This window comes from Adiantum capillus-veneris, chromosome 21 (genome assembly GCF_014529385.1).
Source record: "Adiantum capillus-veneris isolate H3 chromosome 21, ASM1452938v2, whole genome shotgun sequence".
Taxonomy (NCBI): Eukaryota; Viridiplantae; Streptophyta; class Polypodiopsida; order Polypodiales; family Pteridaceae; genus Adiantum; species Adiantum capillus-veneris.
The window spans coordinates 117,407,790-117,418,503 of record NC_140951.1 but is presented as its reverse complement, the minus strand read 5'-3'; positions in this window follow the sequence as shown (position 1 = coordinate 117,418,503).

Genomic DNA, 10,714 nt, shown 5'->3' with positions numbered 1-10,714 from the left:
CATATCTTACAACTCCTTGCAAGATATGCTTCATTTCCTTGCCATTGCCAGTAACAATCAAGCCATCATTGCTCAGCATCACGTTCTTCACTATCCGTGCAACATTTGTGGCTTGCTCTTTTGCATAAGAAGTGTGTTGTTGAAGAAAGGAAGGGGCTAGACAAAGCGCTTGAGTGAAATATCATAGATTAGGTGAGGTTTGGGATAGAGTGTACAATAAGATGGTAAGAGGCCAAAAGGTGAGAGCAAGGGACACATGTTCAAATTTTGATTTGATTTGACTTGGGATGCTGGAGATAGAAAGGAAGGACTGAGAATTGATGCCCACGTTGGTGTAGCCAAAGTTGGTCGATCGTAAAAGATGGCATGTGCATGTTAGTAGATGTAGGGCAAAGGGTTAGAGCAGCTATAAAGATCTTGGGTAGACAGGTAGTAGTGGATATGAATAGCTGATGCGGTTTACAAGTCAAGAAAGGCTCGAAAAGGGGCTAATTTGGCTAGAAGATGAAAGAGGTTCAAGGTGCAGTCTTTGGGCCTACAAGTATAGAGCTTGAAGTGCTAAAGGAGCAGGTCCTGACGGCTCATCAAATAGAGCTACGGAGCTCAAGATATTTGAGTTTGAAGGTGCAGTGCGATGCAGATTTTTGTGGGGCAGGGCAACCGGGGACAAGTGGGCCAAGTGGATGTAAGTGTATAGACGTGTAGTGCTTGAATTATGGAGCATGCGCATCTTTTCAGATTCCAGATCAAAGCTATGGATTGCAGGATATGGCCATTTGAAGTTTTGTCGGGGGTCAGGTTTGTGTTGGGTTGTTCGCATCGATAGACGTGTCATCTGATGATTTTGGAGCTTTGCCAGGAATAGTGTGCATTCTATGCAGTATATGGAGCTAATAGGAATTGACTGCTTGTAAAACGGAGCCTGGCGCAGAAAGTTATAGCAGTTGGAAAGTTGAGTGCGGTTGCTCGAGATTGCTGGCAGATGAAGTTCAGGGTTTTCGCGGCCGCGGATGGCGAGCTTAGAAATCTCAAAATGTGACAAGGAGCAGGTAATGTGAAGATGGAAACGGGGGTTAACCCATTGAGTGTGTAAGCATGAAGATCCTGCCAGTCAAAGAGACCAAAAAATTGGCCATTGGAGAGGATGTTTTTGAAGCATTTTCAAGTGAAAGGGGGGACATTGGAAGCAGCTCACGGGCATCCACGTGGTAGGAGGATTGCCCTATATGCGGGTTTATAACGAAGGGGGGGCGTTGTATATCACCTCAAGCGTGAGCCCCTATTGGAAGTGTGTGAGGGAAGTAGGGCTCCCCTTGAGCATGGCGATGACTTCCTCTCATGGGCGCTGCACAGGCAGGAGTTGGTGGTCCGTCAGGCGCTCGATGGCATTGTGTGAGGCTAAGCAGGGGTGGCGGTCTATTTGTTTTGGCCGTCGGATGGCGGAGCGGCGGCGGCAGGTTGTGATGATGTGGCAATTGGGTGCGCCCGACTGGGGCCACTTGACAGGCCCACCATGGGTCAAGGTTTTTTGAGGCAAAGGGGGGTCCCCACTAGCGATATCGCTAGTGCCATGGGGGGTGTCCCGCGTCAAATGAGAGGTAGAGAGAAAGTCTCAAGGGCGGTCCTAAGCATGCAAGGGGAGGTATCCCACGGCAAACATCTGGCAGAGAGGGAGAAAAGGGGCAGGTTTCAAGGCAATTGAAAGGGTTCAAAGGGCGAGTTCAAAGGGCCAGTAAAGGGGGCAGAAGACAATGTGAAGTGTCCATCAATTGTGCTTTCAAAAAGAGAGTATGCCAAGTATATGCTATGCACAAAAAATACTAAAGGGAGCTCAAAGTTGAGTACACGAGCAACTGAGGAACACATTTTTTCTTTTTTGGCTTAGCCACCCCTATAAAGGAGGTGAACGTGATTTTCAAAGGGCTTTTTGGCCAATGCTGCTTTTTTTCGGGGCCATTGGGCCTTTTTTGCCATCGTGTTTTTTTTGGCCGAAGGTTGTGCCAGTAGGGAATTGATTGTAAACGGTTGTGTGCATGCAAGGAAAGCCATCATTTGCTGTCTCTTGGCATCAATTCCCCCTTCCCCCTTCTCTTCTCTACTTGTGTGCGTGTGTTTTCGGGCGTGTGTGCTCCCCCGAGGTTTGTCGTGCAAAGAGAGATAGAGAGAGGTTGTGTGCGTGTGGAAGGTTGTGAATTGAGCACGGCGGAATGATTGGGTCTGTTTGATGCATTGCAGAGTATGTGTGCGTATGGTCGTGTGCAGGTGGTGGTTTGCTTGTGGATAGTGTCGAGTTTTGAATGTGAACTTTAGTGGATTGGGACGTTGTGTAAACCTTGGGCTATAGCGAGACATTGTGTTGTGTGCTGGGTGTGTTCCCCTTTCCCCCTCTCTATTGATGGGCGGACGAGCCAAGATTTGGTTCGATGGTTTAAAGAGCAGTGATCGAGGATCATGCCAAGAGGTGCAAAGTCAGTTTCTGAAGCGGTTTCGAGAGGTGATTACTGCAGAGGAAGTTGGTGCAAAGCTGAAGGCGGTACGTTAGGATGTGATTAAGGATTTTTCTATTTTCATTGAGCAGTTTGAAGCCTATCAGAGGCAATTAGAGATTGCTACTGGAGTAAAAAGCAATCAATATTTGAAGTTCTCAAAGCTGTTAGAGTGCTTGCATCCGAGAATTAGAGAAAAGGTGGAAGACGGTGCTGATACATATGAAGACATGGTCTATCTTGCCAAGATGAAGAGAAGAAAGGTAAAGCAAAAGCTGGAGTTGGGTGTAGTGAAGCCTGCAGACTATGTGCCTGTTGCGGCGATAGCAGAGTGTTCTTTGGTCCGACCAAAGATGGGTTCAATTGTTCGAAGTGCAGAGCCTATCGAGGTAAGGCCTATGGTTGGTTATGTTCCTTGGAGATTTCCAGTTTGTGATGTACATGTGTCGAGGGTGGACGAGCTTGTCAGTGAGGAGAAGCCCCATGTCGAGGTGAACCAAGGTGCAAAAGTGGTAGCAGATATTGAGGTTCCAATGCGGGTTCAAGAGGTGAAGCTTGCTCTTGTGGAAAGTTTGCATAAAAAGGTAGTAGAGTACAATCACGTTGCAAATACCGAGGATTCAGAAGCAGGCGGAGAAAGTGAGCGAAGTTTTGGAGATAATCAAGCATTTGTGGAGCAACAAGCGGATGAAGATGCAGATACGGAGTCGGCATATGATGCCGATGATGATGAAGATACATGCTCTAGTTGCTGGGAGACAAGTGAGGGGGATAGAGGGGATGAGTCCACATCCTATGGCAAGAAAGTGGAGTTTGATGAACCTGAGCTGGTAAAGGTAAAGTTGCTTTATTATGTGTTTGATGATATGGTGATAGCCAATGTTCAGGAAGAGCAGAGAACAGAGCAAGCCGATGTGCTTAATGTAGACCAAGTGGAAGAGTCTATGCCCACAAATGGAGTTATGCAGATGGAGATGGTGCAGGTTCTTGGTGCTAGGGATGAAGTGGCCCAACGTGTGGATGATGATCAGGAGGATGCAGTGTGGGGAGAATTTCTCTCTACCTTGACAGAGCATGAAGCAGCGGTAGAAGAGGTGCTTGAAGCACAAGCAGCTGAAGCTGACAGGCAAGTGGAGCCGATTGACCTTGAAGAGCAGCTGGTGGCAACAGGAGGGCTCGATGATGCTGGAATCAAGTGCATTGCCAAAGAGGACGTTGTGTTGCCAAAGATGGTGGAGATTTCGATGCAGCATGCATGTCCAATGGCGGATAAAGGAGAATCTCAGGAGGTGGCTTTGCTTCCATTGAAGGTGTGTGAGCTATGGTTGATGAATATGATGGTAGATACAACTATGCGGTGGATGGCTCAACAGATACATGGGTCTATGGTTGAAGTTTGCACTTTACTTGGTTGGGAGGGAGGTTCAGACATGTGTCCGAGCTTGGTGTCAGGTACATGTTTTGTTGATGGTGGTATGCTTGGTATATAGTGGGCAGTTTGCGGAGGACTGCATGGAGGGTTGACGGTAGGCCATGGACGATCTACATACATGATGGTCTATGTGTTGGAGTGCAACACTATGGTGAGTAGTTTACAGATAGGTGGAAGACACCAATGGCAGAAGCTATGTGATGCAAGGGGTGGGGCAACCCACTTGAAGGTTTGGCAGTAGGCTGCAATAAAACTATGTAAATATGGTTTTGGTTTTTTCAACGTAACTAAGAGAAAATTTGTAGGTTGGAAAGAAAAGAGGAGGAGGCAACGATGGTGACCCAAGTAGTTGTAATATATAACTCCAAGTCGACGCTCTACAAGAGATCTAGGGAAATGGGTTTCCAAACAATCAAATTTATAACCTGGGCTACTCTAAATTTGTGACCACCACCACCACCACCAACAAATGCGAGCACCGAATTGGTGAGGGTAGAAAGGTTTCACATTGCGGGCTACTCTAAATTTGTGACCACCACCACTACCACCACCACCAACAAATGCGAGCACCAAATTGGTGAGGGCAGAAAGGTTTCACATTGCGGGCACTCTCATTAAACAAATTGAAAATAAAAAACTTGGTTACCTGAAGAAAATGGGATGGGGGTGGGATAAAGAGGACTCATTATTAGGTTCATGGATCTTACTCATGCTTCTGTAACCGTTGGTAATGTCTTCCCATGAGCAACAATCAATATCTGGATCCCAATACATGGAGCTCAATTTCAGCCCAACATTGCCAACAAAAGAAGAAGGGATTCACAATCGAGCAGGTAGGACGCCCAAGTACTACTAGGAGAACATTATCTTGTACCATTGGAGAGACAGAGAAAGTTGGTAGCGCTAGCCCTGGCCATGGTAAGCAAGTCTACCAGTGGAACCACAAAGAAGGAATCAAGGGTGAGTAGAGTCAGTGAGTCTTAATGGCTAGGTCTTGCAAGAGCTACCCTCTTGCAATCTTGGTAAGGTAATTGGTCACTTGCATGTGAGCTTTAAATGATAATTATACTTGAATAGTAAGTCAAACGTTTGTTTTTGCATCCAAGAATTGAAGACGTCTCAACTATTCTTGGTGGCTATTGTTTAGATGCACATGATGATAAATTATCGCACATCTTTTTAGAAGTAGGCAATGCATTAAGTCTCAAGGGATGTCGTCATGATGGCAAGACCATGTCACCTCCTTAATAATAAGCATAGATAGATATAGATCTCATTTACAATAGAAGTCTCTTTACGAAAGTCGTCTCTTCATTAATTTTCCTAGAATTCCTATCCCATCCACTCCATGAAACAAATGACCACTAATTTGATGCACCAATTAGAAGCTAGACAATTTTAATAATTAAAAACTATTTCTAAAATAAAATTTCCTTTTTCATTAGCAAAAAGGGGAGGCATCACTAAGACTGGAGGCATCACTAAGACTATCCCTTTGGGACAAGCCAAAAAAAAGTACATTATCTTCAAAGAAAGGGAAAGAGGTGGTCCCCTCATGTGTATCATAGGGAGGGTGGGGGTGGGCAACATCGGATTACCTTAAGATACTATTGAACAACCACCCTCTTTGTGACTTTAAAGTATCCCAGTGACCAGTGTTAGAAAAAAACAATTACCCCTTCCCCACATGAGAAGGGGTAATTGTTAGAGTGGAAAGGATGACACTTGATGGGATGTCTTTTCACACATACACAAGGAAAGGAGGGGGTAAGATGCTCTAATTGCATCTTTTTGAGGTACAATTAGTGGAGGAGAGAGAGGGTAACTCATAGCTGTTACCCCGCCTCCATGTGGGCATACCCTAAGACCATAGGGGAAGAGCCTCATAGGGACACTTACAAAACAAAAGACATGGACAAGTAGGCTCCACAATTTTATATCATTTAAAAGTCACCTAGATATTGTAGCCTCTCTAGGGAAGAAAGGACTCTTTAAGAAGATAAAGATGATCTACATAATTATAACTATTAATGTAGTGGGTAAAGGAGGCTGGGCATTGAGCTATGAACATATGCCTATCATTTTGAGCCATTCTAGAAGAACTAGAAGAATATCCACTTACAATTGTGAGTTAAAAAAAAAAAAAAAAAAAAAAAGATTCATACACTCACAACATTATATAATAACATTATATAATGGGGACGTACAATCAAAATTAGTAACTTAGTGGCACTATTTTAAGTTCTTTTAATTTTCCCCGAATATTTCGTTCCCCCTCACAAAAGTAAAAGCCAATAGAAAGCCTGACACACTACTCTCGTCCCCTTTCCATCGCCTTCGACAATGACCAACCTTGTACTGTGCGAGCCTCGCTTTGCGTGTGAGAGAGAGAGTGAGCATCCTTGGGATGATGTCTCCTTGCATACCTTCTTCATTGGTTTTAGTGCTTTGCTACAGTCAAGTTGCTAGTTGCGACCGAGAAAGGACCTGTGTGTGTGTGCGTGCGCACGAGAGAGAGAGAGAGAGAGAGAGAGAGAGAGAGAGAGAGAGAGAGAGAGACTTTTCTTTTCACTTTGATAGAACAAGGGGCATCTCCAAATATTTCTCTTAAATCCTAAACCCAAAATCGTAGACACATAGGGTAGAACGACTAGTATAGAGACAATGAAATCGTGCGAGTAGCAACTCACCATCTCTAGATAGATTTGGCCAATAAGAGGTGAGAAATGTGCACGTGGAGATAACCTTTCTAGTGGTATAGGCAACCCTCCTGCACGGCTACAAAGAGCTCCATTGACATGTTTTCACAGATTCTCAATGCAAAATGGGCCAACAAGGGGGTTAGAGATGGTCTTGCATTAGAATATGGTGACGTTGATTCAGGATTACACTTGCACACCTCCAAATCAATTGTGAGCACGTGAGCAAATGCACACTAAGACCCATAATCGTCTACGTATTAGGGTGGGGTAGATCGTTGTATTGGAACTCGTCTACTTACTGGAGGTTCTACTTACTCGTGACTATATGACATAGGGTCCCTTCCTAGGAGAGATCTATGGCTACCATCACTCACACATGGCGGGAAAAATCTGGGCTGTTGGATCTTTCAGGGGTGAACTACAAGTAAACTAGGGGAGGTAGTGGTAAACTAGCCTGGGTGAACTAAGGAGGTAGTGAGCTAAGGTTATGTGGATTAGCCACACTTCCCATGGTATGATGCACGTGATAGTGTGATGGTAAGCCCCCCATCTTGCAACATGGGGGTTTGAATCTGTCGGGGGAAGTGGATGGTGAACTAGGGGTGAATTGCACATTTTTTCTCCTCGACCTTACTGTATCTTTAGTTCACCCCTAGTTCACTTGATGATCGGATGGTGTAGATTGTTCCCACATTGTGCCGAATAACAAGTGTCGTAGATCTAAAGGAGCCCGTGTGAGATAACGACGACCCTATACTTACATAATATGTGGGTCTATGAGTGTAGGAGCTAGGCGTGTCATAAAAGAGAGATAACTTAAGAAGGTTGGGGGGGGGGGGGGGGGGTTGAACACTAAAGGTCACCAGGTCTTTAACGAAGACCCCATCATGGGATCTACGACCGTCAGCACAAGATGCGAGGTAAACTCAATTGTCCACAATTTTAAAAGGACCGTCAGCACGAGATGCGAGGTAAACTCAATTGTCCACAATTTTAAAAGGACATATTCGAGTTTACTTTTTGTGTTCTAGTTTACTTTTGTTTGCAGACATTCACTTTATAGTTTTTCTTTGGGCATTAAGCCCACCAAAAGGAACGTGCCTACGTAGTTAGGCCAGTGCGTTGTCATGTTTGTGGTGTTGGGTTCAAATACAAGGGGCCCATGTCTTTTGACATCCATGATGATGATCCGTCCACCTCAAGATTTATGCGTGCAATTGACAATCATAGATCCGATGACGTGGTCTTCATTAAAGATCTCGTGTGGCATGGACCCTTTAGTGGAGATGGGGGGAGAGAGAGAGAGAGAGAGAGAGAGAGCGAGAGTGCGAGAGGACTTTCTAGAATCCGCATGATGCTTCTTTAAGCAACTGCGTCGACAACAGGAAAAGGACCAAATAAATGGGTTACAACTTACAATGTGTGATTTTCAACCTGGGGACGGAAATTGAGAAGGGAAAACACTTATTACAATGGGTTACGACTTACAAATTACAATGCTTACAATGTGTGATTTACAAGCTCGGGGCGTGATGATCAGTAGTAGAGGTCAAGGTCGAAGGAGAGTGTCCATCTAACAGGGGCGTGCGGTCGATGGTGACAAGGCTGCAGGAGGCCAAGCCACGAGCGCTCAGGAAATCACCAGTGCCGCCAATTACGGTGAGGTAGCGGACGGGGTCGATCTTGTGAACCTGGCCGAAGATGCCGATGGTGCCCTTGTAGTCACCCTCGGTAATGTTGGCAGTGAAGATGTGGAAGAGCGTGTAGCCTACCTTGCTATTGAGCTGCCAGAAGCTGTGGGCTACGCCTATCTACTGCGAGCTGTTGGATGGCTCGATTGTGAGCGGGTCCTCGAATCTAGAGGTGGTGCCGAAGGCGTAGGTAATGGTCCACATCACGTTGGGGGACACGCCATACACAGGGGTGAAGTAGTCGGTGTTGTTGACGGCGGGGTTGTAGACGGTATTCTACAGGTAGAAGGTGAAGGAGCTTGGCCCGCAGAGAGTGGCTGCCCTCTTCCTGCTGGATTTGTATTTCTTGGCGCTGGAAGCGAGGTTATCGTTTATAGAAGAGAACGCTGCATAATATTGAATGCAAGACAGAGTTACAAGCAGTGCGGCGGGGACAAGCTCAATCCGAGAGCCCATTGAAGCAGTTTAGCTGGACAACTACGGTGGCGTACTAGGTTGTATAAGCAGAGATGAGCCCCCGTCTCGCACGGCTCTCTGTGATCCTTAAAATGCTGTGGCCACAGATAATAAATGATCGACGAAACATATTAACTCATAAAATTAGAGGACGATCGAGATGAGCCCATCCCCAAAATAGGTGCCCACATGAGCGTTCCACAAAACAACTAGAGTGCTTCGTTAGCCTGCATAACCGAAAGTGGATAACAAACTGGCATAACGGTACAAGCCTTCAAGGTGATTGCAATTAGAGAGAGCTTCCCTTTGGTACCTGCATGCTTATGGAAATGAATGGAGAGCATTGAAGACAAGTATACATTAGTGGAAAGAACATAGAAGTGAAAGCTGAGAGAGAGAGAGAGAGAGAGAGAGAGAGAGAGAGAGAGAGAGAGAGAGAGAGAGAGAGAGAGAGAGAGAGTGCGATGTTTTTTTTCAACCAATCTTGTTAGCGTAAATGAGTAGAAGTCACTCATACATACAAGAATGTATATACTATTTTGTTCACATGCAAGCACTGAACAAGAGTATAGATCCGTAAAGAAGAATGTAGAAATGAAAGGTGAGAGAGAGAGAGAGAGAGCGCTTATTATTTGTTTTGCACAAATCTTGTTACGACAAGTGAGTGTAAGTGACTGAAACGATTTGATGAAAATAGTATGCCAAAAAGTTGATGAATTAAGAACGGAACTAAGCAAACGAGAGTTGAGGAGACTTTGAATGTAGCATGCAATGACTTCTTTACAATGAAATGGACAAAACTTCTGTGGAGAAGAGGAGGAGGACTATATCGGTAAGATGCTCTTCAAAGTTGCGCGTGTGGCTAACTGGTTGTGACAGAAAAATTGCGCGAAACGAATTGTTTAGCTGACTGAAGGTGGTTGGGGACCACATTAGAGTAATTTAATTCTATAGTCTCGAGTAGGCCGAGCACGTCCGCAATCTGCACGAACAACATGCAATGGTGTTTTGTGGAGCAACTAGCCAGCACGATGATGTCGATGGTGATTTGTCGACCAAGTGTATTCCAAGTGATGTAATGTGGATGCCATGGGGTAGGTGGTTGAACTGGCCATGGAATGAACTCACTCCATTTATGCATGTAGTGTCTGAGCACCCGCTCTTGCAAATTTGGGTAAAGACAGTATTGCAACTTATACATTGCAGTCTCAAATTCTGGCTGCTGCTCAATCAGATCAGCTGGGATTGGCCTACCCATTCTAAACTGAAAACAAAAAGCATTTAAATCAAAGCAGTTGATAACTTGTCATGTCTGTCATAGTTTGAATGGAAACAAAAAGACATTGTTGTAGGCAATGATCAAAGTTATGTGACAAAGACAGTGAGCAAAACAATGAAATAAAGACGGCAGTAGTTCGCAGGTATATTTTCTTGTGATTTTTCAAAAAATAATATATTCTCAACCTTGGTGGATGTCCAGAACAAACGTTATAACCTAATGCAGTTGTTGTTTTGTGTTGTTTAATATAGAAATGTTCTAAGTTTCTAGCTTTATGTATATTGGTACTAGTTCCTAAAGTGGTAATTTCAAAATTGTCCTCGAAAGGAATTTGTGTCTGCATGTCCGCTCGCATTCTCTTCGAAGGATTGCGCTTGTGCTGGCCAATGCGTTTATGGATGTTATTCGTAACTCCGATATATCTCCTATCGTTTTTCATGCATCGTATATTGTAGACTATGTATTCTTCTGGGGTGGAAGGCCGATGCTTGTCTCTGGTTGTTGATGAGTGTCTAAATCTGCAGTCCATGCAGATTGGTTAGGTCAATAAAAAAGTGACGGTGCTACGGAGAAATGAATGGAAGCTAATGATACTTGTTATCCATACTTGCCTTGGTCTGTTGCAACTAGCTCGTATGGGGAGGCTGGTTGGCCATAATTTACTGCCT